This window comes from Aegilops tauschii, chromosome 2, assembly GCF_002575655.3.
Source record: "Aegilops tauschii subsp. strangulata cultivar AL8/78 chromosome 2, Aet v6.0, whole genome shotgun sequence".
NCBI classification, from domain to species: Eukaryota; Viridiplantae; Streptophyta; class Magnoliopsida; order Poales; family Poaceae; genus Aegilops; species Aegilops tauschii.
Window position 1 is genome coordinate 540,279,217 of NC_053036.3, and position 10,179 is coordinate 540,289,395.

At 43.4% G+C, this 10,179-nt stretch overlaps 1 long non-coding RNA gene across 1 annotated transcript; it reads left to right on the plus strand.

Moving 5' to 3' along the window:
* Window positions 1-7,521: 7,521 nt before the first annotated feature.
* On the plus strand, window positions 7,522-9,974 carry LOC109740329 (uncharacterized). The gene is made up of 2 exons (XR_002227288.4): window positions 7,522-8,070; window positions 9,530-9,974. It is a non-coding gene; the product is annotated as an uncharacterized lncRNA (long non-coding RNA).
* Window positions 9,975-10,179: the final 205 nt, after the last annotated feature.

Sequence of the window (10,179 nt, forward strand, 5' to 3'; positions counted from 1 at the left end):
ACTCACTTTCTTGTAAATACAGGCTTCACCGCAAGTCTGTATAAAACTATATGCTTTGATCAACTCATCAAAGCGTATATTACAACTCCGAGAGGCTTGCACCAGTCCATAAATGGATCGCTGGAGCTTGCACACTTTGTTAGCACCTTTTGGATCGACAAAACCTTCTGGTTGCATCATATACAACTCTTCTTTAATAAATCCATTAAGGATTGCAGTTTATTTTTCCTTTTGCCAGATTTCATAAAATGCGGCAATTGCTAACATGATTCGGACAGACTTTAAGCATCGATACGAGTGAGAAAATCTCATCGTAGTCAACAGCTTGAACTTTGTCAAAAACCTTTTTCGATAAGTCTAGCTTTGTAGATAGTAACACTACTATCAGCGTCGTCCGTCTTCCTCTTGAAGATCCATTTATTTTCTATGGCTTACCGATCATCGGGCAAGTCAACCAAAGTCCACACTTTGTTCTCATACATGGATCCCATCTCAGATTTCATGGCCTCAAGCCATTTCGCGGAATCTGGGCTCATCATCGCTTCCTCATAGTTCATAGGTTCGTCATGGTCAAGTAACATGACCTCCAGAACAGGATTACTGTACCACTCTGGTGTGGATCTCACTCTGGTTGACCTACGAAGTTCGGTAGTAACTTGATCCAAAGTTACACGATCATCATTATTAGCTTCCTCACTAATTGGTGTAGGAGTCACAGGAACAGATTTCTATGATGAACTACTTTCCAATAAGGGAGCAGGTACAGTTACCTCATCAAGTTCTACTTTCCTCCCACTCACTTCTTTCGAGAGAAACTCTTTCTCTAGAAAGGATCCATTCTTAGCAACGAATGTCTTGCCTTCGGATCTGTGATAGAAGGTGTACCCAACTGTCTCCTTTGGGTATCCTATGAAGACACATTTCTCTGATTTGGGTTTGAGCTTATCAGGATGAAACTTTTTCACATAAGCATCGCAACCCCAAACTTTAAGAAACGACAGCTTAGGTTTCTAGACAAACCATAGTTCATAAGGTGTCGTCTCAACGGATTAGACGATGCCCTATTTAACGTGAATGTAGCTGTCTCTAATGCATAACCCCAAAACGATAGTGGTAAATCGGTAAGAGACATCATAGATTAGACTATATCCAATAAAGTACGGTTATGATGTTCGGACGCACCATTATGCTGTGGTGTTCCAGGTGGCATGAATTTGTGAAACTATTCCACATTGTTTTAATTGAAGACCAAACTCGTAACTCAAATATTCGTCTCCGCGATCAGATCGTAGAAACTTTATTTTCTTGTTACGATGATTTTCCACTTCACTCTGAAATTCTTTGAACTTTTCAAATGTTTCAGACTTATGTTTCATCAAGTAGATATACCCATATCTGCTCAAATCATCTGTGAAGTTCAGAAATTAACGATACCCACCACGAGCCTCAACACTCATCGGATTGCATACATCAGTATGTATTATTTCCAATAAGTCAGTTGCTCGCTCCATTGTTCCGGAGAACAGAGTCTTAGTCATCTTGCCCATGAGGCATGGTTCGCAAGCATCAAGTGATTCCAAAAGCCCATCAGCATGGAGTTTCTTCATGCGCTTTACACCAATATGACCTAAACGGCACTGCCACAAATAAGTTGCACTATCATTATTAACTATGCATATTTTGGCTTCAATATTATGAATATGTGTATCACTACAATCGAGATTCAATAAACCATTCACCTTGGGTGTATGACCATTGAAGGTTTTATTCATGTAAACAGAACAACAATTATTCTCTGACTTTAAATGAATAAACGTATTGCAATAAACATGATCAAATCATATTCATGCTTAACGCAAACACCAAATAACATTTATTTAGGTTCAACACTAATCCCGAAAGTATAGGGAGTGTGCGATGATGATCATATCAATCTTGGAACCACTTCCAACACACATCATCACTTCACCCTTAACTAGTCTCTGTTCATTCTGCAACTCCCGTTTCGAGTTACTAATCTTAGCAACTGAACTAGTATCAAATACTGAGGGGTTGCTATAAACACTAGTAAAGTACACATCAATAACATGTATATCAAATATACCTTTGTTCACTTTGCCATCCTTCTTATCCGCCAAATACTTGGGGCAGTTCCGCTTCCAGTGACCAGTCCCTTTGCAGTAGAAGCACTTAGTCTCAGGCTTAGGTCCAGACTTGGGCTTCTTCACTTGAGTAGCAGCTTGCTTGCCGTTCTTCTTGAAGTTTCCCTTCTTCCCTTTGCCCTTTTCTTGAAACTAGTGGTCTTGTCAACCATCAACACTTGATGCTTTTCTTGATTTCTACCTTCGTCGATTTCAGCATCACGAAGAGCTTGGGAATCGTTTCCGTTATCCCTTGCATATTATAGTTCATCACGAAGTTCTACTAACTTGGTGATAGTGACCAGAGAACACTGTCAATCACTATCTTATCTGAAAGGTTAACTCCCACTTGATTCAAGTGATTGTAGTACTCAGACATTCTGAGCACATGCTCACTAGCTGAGCTATTCTCCTCCATCTTGTAGGCAAAGTACTTGTCAAAGGTCTCATACCTTTCGACATGGGCATGAGTCTGAAATACTAATTTCAACTCTTGGAACATCTCATATGTTCCGTGGCATTTCAAGAACGTCTTTGAAGCCCCGATTCTAAGCCGCAAAACATGGTGCACTAAACTATCAAGTAGTCTTCATATTAAGCTTGCCAAACGTTCATAACGTCTGCATTTGCTCCTACAATCGGTCTGTCACCTAGCGGTGCATCAAGGACATAATTCTTCTATGCAGCAATGAGGATAATCCTCATATCACGGATCCAATCCGCATCATTGCTACTAACATCTTTCAACTTAGTTTTCTCTAGGAACATATAAAAATAAAACAGGGGAGCTAAACGCGAGCTATTCATCTATAACATAGATATGCTAATACTACCAGGACTAAGTTCATGATAAATTAAAGTTCAATTAATCATATTACTTAAGAACTCCCACTTAGATAGACATCCCTCTAATCATCTAAGTGATCACATGATCCAAATCAACTAAACCATAACCGATCATCACGTGAAATGGAGTAGTTTTTAATGGTGAACATCACTATGTTGATCATATCTACTATATGATTCACGTTCGACCTTTCGGTCTCAGTGTTCCGAGGCCATATCTGCATATGCTAGGCTCGTCAAGTTTAACCCGAGTATTCTGCGTGTGCAAAATTGGCTTGCACCCGTTGTATAAGAACGTTGAGCTTATCACACCCGATCATCACGTGGTGTCTCGGCACGACGAACTTTGGCAACAGTGCATACTCAGGGAGAACACTTGTACCTTGAAATTTAGTGAGAGATCATCTTATAATGCTACCGTCAATCAAAGCAGAATAAGATGCATAAAAGATAAACATCACATGCAATCAATATAAGTGATATGATATGGCCATCATCATCTTGTGCCTTTGATCTCCATCTCCAAAGCACCGTCATGATCACCATCATCACCGGCGCGACACCTTGATCTCCATCGTAGCATCGTTGTCGTCTCGCCAACTATTGCTTCTACGACTATCGCTACCGCTTAGTGATAAAGTAAAGCAATTACATGGCGATTGCATTTCATACAATAAAGCGACAACCATATGGCTCCTGCCAGTTGCCGATAACTCTGTTACAAAACATGATCATCTCATACAATAAAATTTAGCATCATGTCTTGACCATATCACATCACAACATGCCCTGCAAAAACAAGTTAGACGTCCTCTACTTTGTTGTTGCAAGTTTTACGTGGCTGCTACGGGCTGAGCAAGAACCGTTCTTACCTACGCATCAAAACCACAACGATAGTTCGTCAAGTTAGGGCTGTTTTAACCTTCAACAAGGACCGGGCGTAGTCACACTCGGTTCAACTAAAGTTGGAGAAACTGACACCCGCCAGCCACCTGTGTGCAAAGCACGTCGGTAGAACCAGTCTCGCGTAAGCGTACGCGTAATGTCGGTCCGGGCCACTTCATCCAACAATACCGCCGAACCAAAGTATGACATGCTGGTAAGCAGTATGACTTGTATCGCCCACAACTCACTTGTACTCGTGCATATAACATCTACGCATGAACCTGGCTCGGATGCCACTGTTGGGGAACGTAGTAATTTCAAAAATTTCCTACGCACACGCAAGATCATGGTGATGCATAGCAACGAGAGGGGAGAGTGTTGTCCATGTACCCTCGTAGACCGTAAGCGAAAGCGTTATGAGAACGTGGTTGATGTAGTCGTACGTCTTCACGATCCGACCGATCTAAGTACCGAACGCACGACACCTCCGAGTTCAGCACACATTTAGCTCGGTGACGTCCCACGAACTCACGATCCAGCAGAGCTTCACAGGAGAGTTCCGTCAGCACGACGGCGTGATGACGGTGATGATGTAGCTACCGACGTAGGGCTTCGCCTAAGCACCGCTACGATATGACCGAGGTGGATTATGGTGGAGGGGGGCACCGCACACGGCTTGGAACTATCAACTTGTGTGTCCTAGGGTGCCCCTGCCCCCGTATATAAAGGAGCAAGGGGAGGCCGGCCGACCTCTCTAGGTGCGCCAAAGGGGGGAGGAATCCTCCTCCTAGTAGGAGTAGGATTCCTCCTTTCCTAATCCTACTAGGAGGGGGAAGGAAGGAGAGGGGGAGGAGAAGGAAAGAGGGGGCGTAGCCCCTCCCCTAGTCCAATTCGGGCTAGGCCCATGGGGGGCGCGCGGCCAGCCCTTGTGGCTTCTCCTCTTTTTCCCTTAAAGCCCACTAAGGCCCATATGTACTCCCGTATTCCCGTAACTCCCCCGGTACTTCGAAAAATACCCGAATCACTCGGAACCTTTCCGATGTCCGAATATAGTCGTCCAATATATTGATCTTTATGTCTCGACCATTTCGATACTCCTCGTCATGTCCCCGATCTCACCCGAGACTCCGAACTACCTTCGGTACATCAAAACACATAAACTCATAATACCGATCGTCACCGAACATTAAGCGTGCGGACCCTACGGGTTCGAGAACTATGTAGAAATGACCGAGACACGTCTCCGGTCAATAACCAATAGCGGAACCTGGATGCTCATATTGGCTCCTACATATTCTACGAAGATCTTTATCGGTCAAACCGCATAACAACATACGTTGTTCCCTTTGTCATCGGTATGTTACTTGCCCGAGATTCGATCGTCGGTATCTCAATACCTAGTTCAATCTCGTTACCAGCAAGTCTTTTTACTCGTTCCGTAATGGATCATCCCGCAACTAACTCATTAGTCACATTGCTTGCAAGGCTTATAGTGATGTGCATTATCGAGAGGGCCCAGAGATACCTCTCCGACAATCGAAGTGACAAATCATAATCTCGATCTATGCCAACCCAACAAGTACCATCGGAGACACCTGTAGAGCACCTTCATAATCACCCAGTTACGTTGTGACGTTTGGTAGCACACAAAGTGTTCCTCCGGTAATCGGGAGTTGCATAATCTCATAGTCATAGGAACATGTATAAGTCATGAAGAAAGCAATAGCAACATACTAAACGATCAAGTGCTAAGCTAACGGAATGGGTTAAGTCAATCACATCATTCTCTAATGATGTGACCCCATTAATCAAATGACAACTCATGTCTATGGTTAGGAAACTTAACCATCTTTGATTCAACGAGCTAGTCAAGTAGAGGCATACTAGTGACACTCTGTTTGTCTATGTATTCACACGTGTAATAAGTTTCCGGTTAATACAATTCTAGCATGAATAATAAATATTTATCATGATATAAGGAAATATAAATAACAACTTTATTATTTTCTCTAGGGCATATTTCCTTCAACCATAGCATTAAGTATCAAATCCTCTTTACTCCCATACGCAACAACCCCCTTACTCGAGTGTAAGCTTCTGTCACTCTAGCCACCTATTATAAAAGAATCATGAACGTATTGCAACACCCCATAGCGGGAATCCCACACGCTTGCGTGACACGGAGGCACCATAGGACAACACCAAAATAAAACATACAACTCAAACAAATCACGATCATCAATCAATCCATAGGACAAAAAGAATCTACTCAAACATCATAGGATGGAAACACATCATTGGATAACAATATGTAGCATTAACCACCATGTTTAAGTAGAGATTACAACGGGGAGAAGAGGTGTTACACCGCTGCATAGAGGGGGAGAGAGTTAGTGGTGACGGCGACGAAGTTGTTGGTGTAGATCGCCATCATGATGATTGCTCCGACGGTGTTCCGGCGCCACCGGGAGAGAGGGGGAGAGAGTCCCCCTCCTCCTTCTTCTTCTTCCTTGGCCTCCCCATGGGAAGAGAGTTCCCCCTCTGGTCCATGGCCGCCATGGTGGCGAAGGGGCAGGAGCCCCTCAGAGATCGTATCTCTCTCTCTGTTCTCTTTTGTTTCACGTTCCTGTTTTCCGGCCCTTCACCGTTTCTTAAATTCCCAGAGATCCGTAACTCCGATTGGGCTGAAATTTTAACACAATTCTTTTCTGGATATTATCTTTCTTGCGGCGAAAGAAGGGCTTCCACTGACTTACAAGGTGCTCACTAGGTACCACGGCGCGCCCTGATGCCTAGTGGGCCCCTCGAGCATCATCTTGTGTTGATTCTTCTTCCAAAAATTCACATATATTCCAAAATAAATCTTCATAAATTTTTATGGAATTTGGATTTTGTTTGATATGGATATTCTATGAAACAAAAAAACATGCAACAAACAGGAACTGACACTGGGCACTGGATCAATATGTTAGTCCCAAAAATAATATAAAGTGTTGCCAAAAGTATATGAAAGTTGTAGAATATTGGCATGAAACAATAAAAAATTATAGATACGACAGAGAAGTATCAATGTACAAATTAATTGAGGACACATGAGGTGAAAATTAGAAATGAAGTCTGGCCAACGTGTGAGTTCACATGCAACAAACTGAAGTTCCTTCACCTACCTTGCTCCTATATATTTTCTGCTTGTGGGCAACTAGGAATAGACACAATCTCGTTCGTGTCTCCATATTTCCTGAAAGAGTCCGTCCTCAATACCTGGACATGTGAGTTGCTGGGATTTCGATCAATGGGTAACTTCAGCACCGTTAACCCCGTTGAAAGGCGGTACATTCCAGACCCAGGGAATATGCGTACGAGTAGAGGTAGACGGCAGTGTCAGCGCTCCGGAATGGTATGGATGAATCTGAAGCAGCACCCCTAGGCAATGCATTCTATGCAATGAATTTGGCCACAGGGACACTAATTGTCTCACTTTTGTCACTGCCAGTGGTGCTGGGCGTGGACGAGGCAACCAGGGATGAAGAGGAGGAAGAGGAAGAAGCTAGGTTGCACTGAAATTTTTATTAAGTATGGTACTATGTTGAAATTTGTATTAAGTATGATACTATGTTGAAATTTGTATTAAGTATGGCGCTATGTTGAAATTTGTATTAAGTGTTGCAACTTTGTTTATATAAATGCGGGAATGGAGGGAACGTGGTTGCTTAATCCAGACATTGATAGTAAGCATCATGCTGCGAAATTATGTGACGGCAAGCTCGATCACGTGGTCACTCGCACTCCTAAGGCTTCGTTTGGCGTGAGTGGATTGGAGGGGTTTCAAGAGGATTTTCCTCGCGTGGGCCAGAAACCCCAAAAGAAACCGTCGGCCCCTTTGGTACAGGGGGTTTGGATGGGCGGATCCTCTCTAATCCCCTTCGATCCTCCCGAACCCACGCGACTCAGAACCCTTGTCGAAGGGCTCAGGGAATCTCTCGACCGAGCGCACGCCGCCAGCCACGGAGGGGAGGAGCCCCGCCGCCGGATCTTCAACGCCGCCGCCACCAAGGGGAAGAGCCCCGCCGCCGCCACCGAGGGGAGGAGCCCCGCCGGCGAGAGGAGGAGCCCGCCGCCGCCGCCCGATTCTACCTGACGCCCCGACGCCGCCCGACGCCGGCGTTACTCCTCAAGAATACTGGCGTTCTCCCTGGTGGTAAGTCATCGCCGCCTCTCCCCTCCTCTCCCCACCTCTGTCCTAACCCTACCCGGCGAGCTCGCCAAGAACGTTGTCCTCTTCTAGCCCCTCATCGACCCTAACCCTACCCGGCGAGATTGCCGTGATTTTCTGATGGTGATGGTGATGGTCTGATGGATCTTGGGGGATTGACAGTTTGTAAACTACATTTTTCACCGTAGGTGGTGATCTGATGTTGATGGTGATTGAAGTGTGGTGTAGAGCTGTTAATTAGTGATGGTCTGATGTTGTGGTATCTGAAGTCTAAACGACATCTTTCTTGTTTGTAGCCGCTGTTTACTAATTCATGAACAAATCTACTGCCTTCCTTTCTTTGTCATTTGTATTTGTATATACTGTATACTCTGATTTGGGTGCTTGTTCTGATTTGTAGCGACTGACATAGCAAAGTGAATCGTCCTGCCGCACAGGTCAACCGGGACAGAGAGATTCACTGGCTTTGCTGGTGTGCATTATGATGTTTCTGAGATGAGATCACTCGGCAAAATTTTACAAATGTGTTTTTAAGGATACCTGCTACGGTGCGGTGGAATCAGTGTTTGGCAATAAAGAAACAGTGATGATACATGTTTGTTTAAGTAATATAGAGTATAGTTGTTCTTGCTGGATCGAGAGCACCTATGCTAGCTTAGATATGATACATGTTTCTTCCACAGCCCAAAGGGGATTAGCTTCTTCTCAGCCATTGGAGTAATGGACAGTGGGTGTGTTTAGACTAAATCGTTCGTTTCCTTGGCTTGGATCAGCACTAACTAAATGTGCTGCCTCCAGTAGTGCAATAACTCTACAGTGCATCATAAATTGTTTGCTCATCAGACTTTGTTGTGAGTTTTCTCTTCCACGAAAAAACTGTTCGGTCTGGAAGTTTCTGTATTCTGTATGTAGTTGGCTGATTTTGGAGCAATGGATTGTGTTATGAATGTGTAATCTCTCGCTGCTTGTTGGTCTGAAGAAATATTCATGGGACTGCCCAGTAAATGTTCAACGTTACTTGCGTGTCACATCAGATTCTTCTTGCTTTTGTGTTTGTTACTATTTGATTTAATCTGGAAGTAGTTCTGTACCTCTTGATGTAACTCTAACAAGGCCATGAAATAATTCATACTATTTCTTCATTGTACTTTTCCCTTTGCAAACAGTCTACAGCCTCTGAAGTTGAACGGAGCTTGCCTTTGTTCACTTTTTAATTTTGTATTTTGTGATGAAGGCGCTACGGTTCCATATGCACGATCTATAGTTGTTAGTTGTTAAAAAATCTCTGCCATGCAGTTGTGCTCTTGATAGTAGTAATAATGTACAGTAAGATTTTAGGTCGATGATCCATTTCATATAATTCCTTGAAATATATCTGATCATTGTTGTTTATGCAAGGGAAAAGTCTCTTTGTTTGCTGACATGAATTTTGTTTTCCCTCCAGGTCCCACTGAACCAGGTTGAGAAGTGGAACAAGCAGAGGAAGAATGTGACATTGGCAGGGTCCCTCGAAATCGTCTGTTTGAGAGTCTCGGTTGCTTTTGTGTCTGCGCTACTGCTGTCTTATGGTTGGAATTTATGCTCCTGTCATGTACTCTCTTCCAACAATAGTTAAGCATGCAGAACATCAAGTGATGCTTTTTTCTATATTGCATAAATAGTTAAGCATGCTTATGTATTCTCAGCATGCTTTTTTCTATGTTGCATAAATAGTTAAGCATGCTTATGTATTCTCAGCATGCTTAAATATACGCATGTCTTGCCTAGGACTTTTCTCTATGTTCCAAGTCATGCTGATGTAAGAGAATATGTTGCTGTTATGTGACAGCGCAATTATGTGATGATATATTGATTCCAAGTCAAGCAAATTATGTTGTTCATGTGAAGAACTGTTGCAAGATTAGATTTTTAACTGTTTTACAACATTTTAATTCAATATGGCAATCCCTTTCTGTCAAACAGTGTTTTGTACGGAGGGGGATTTGAGGGATGTGTGGCTGGAGGGGGATTTGAGGTTTCAAGGGGATTGGGTGAAAGAGGGGGATTCACCAAATCCCCTGGAATCCTCTCCTCCCAAAACCTCCACAATCCCTT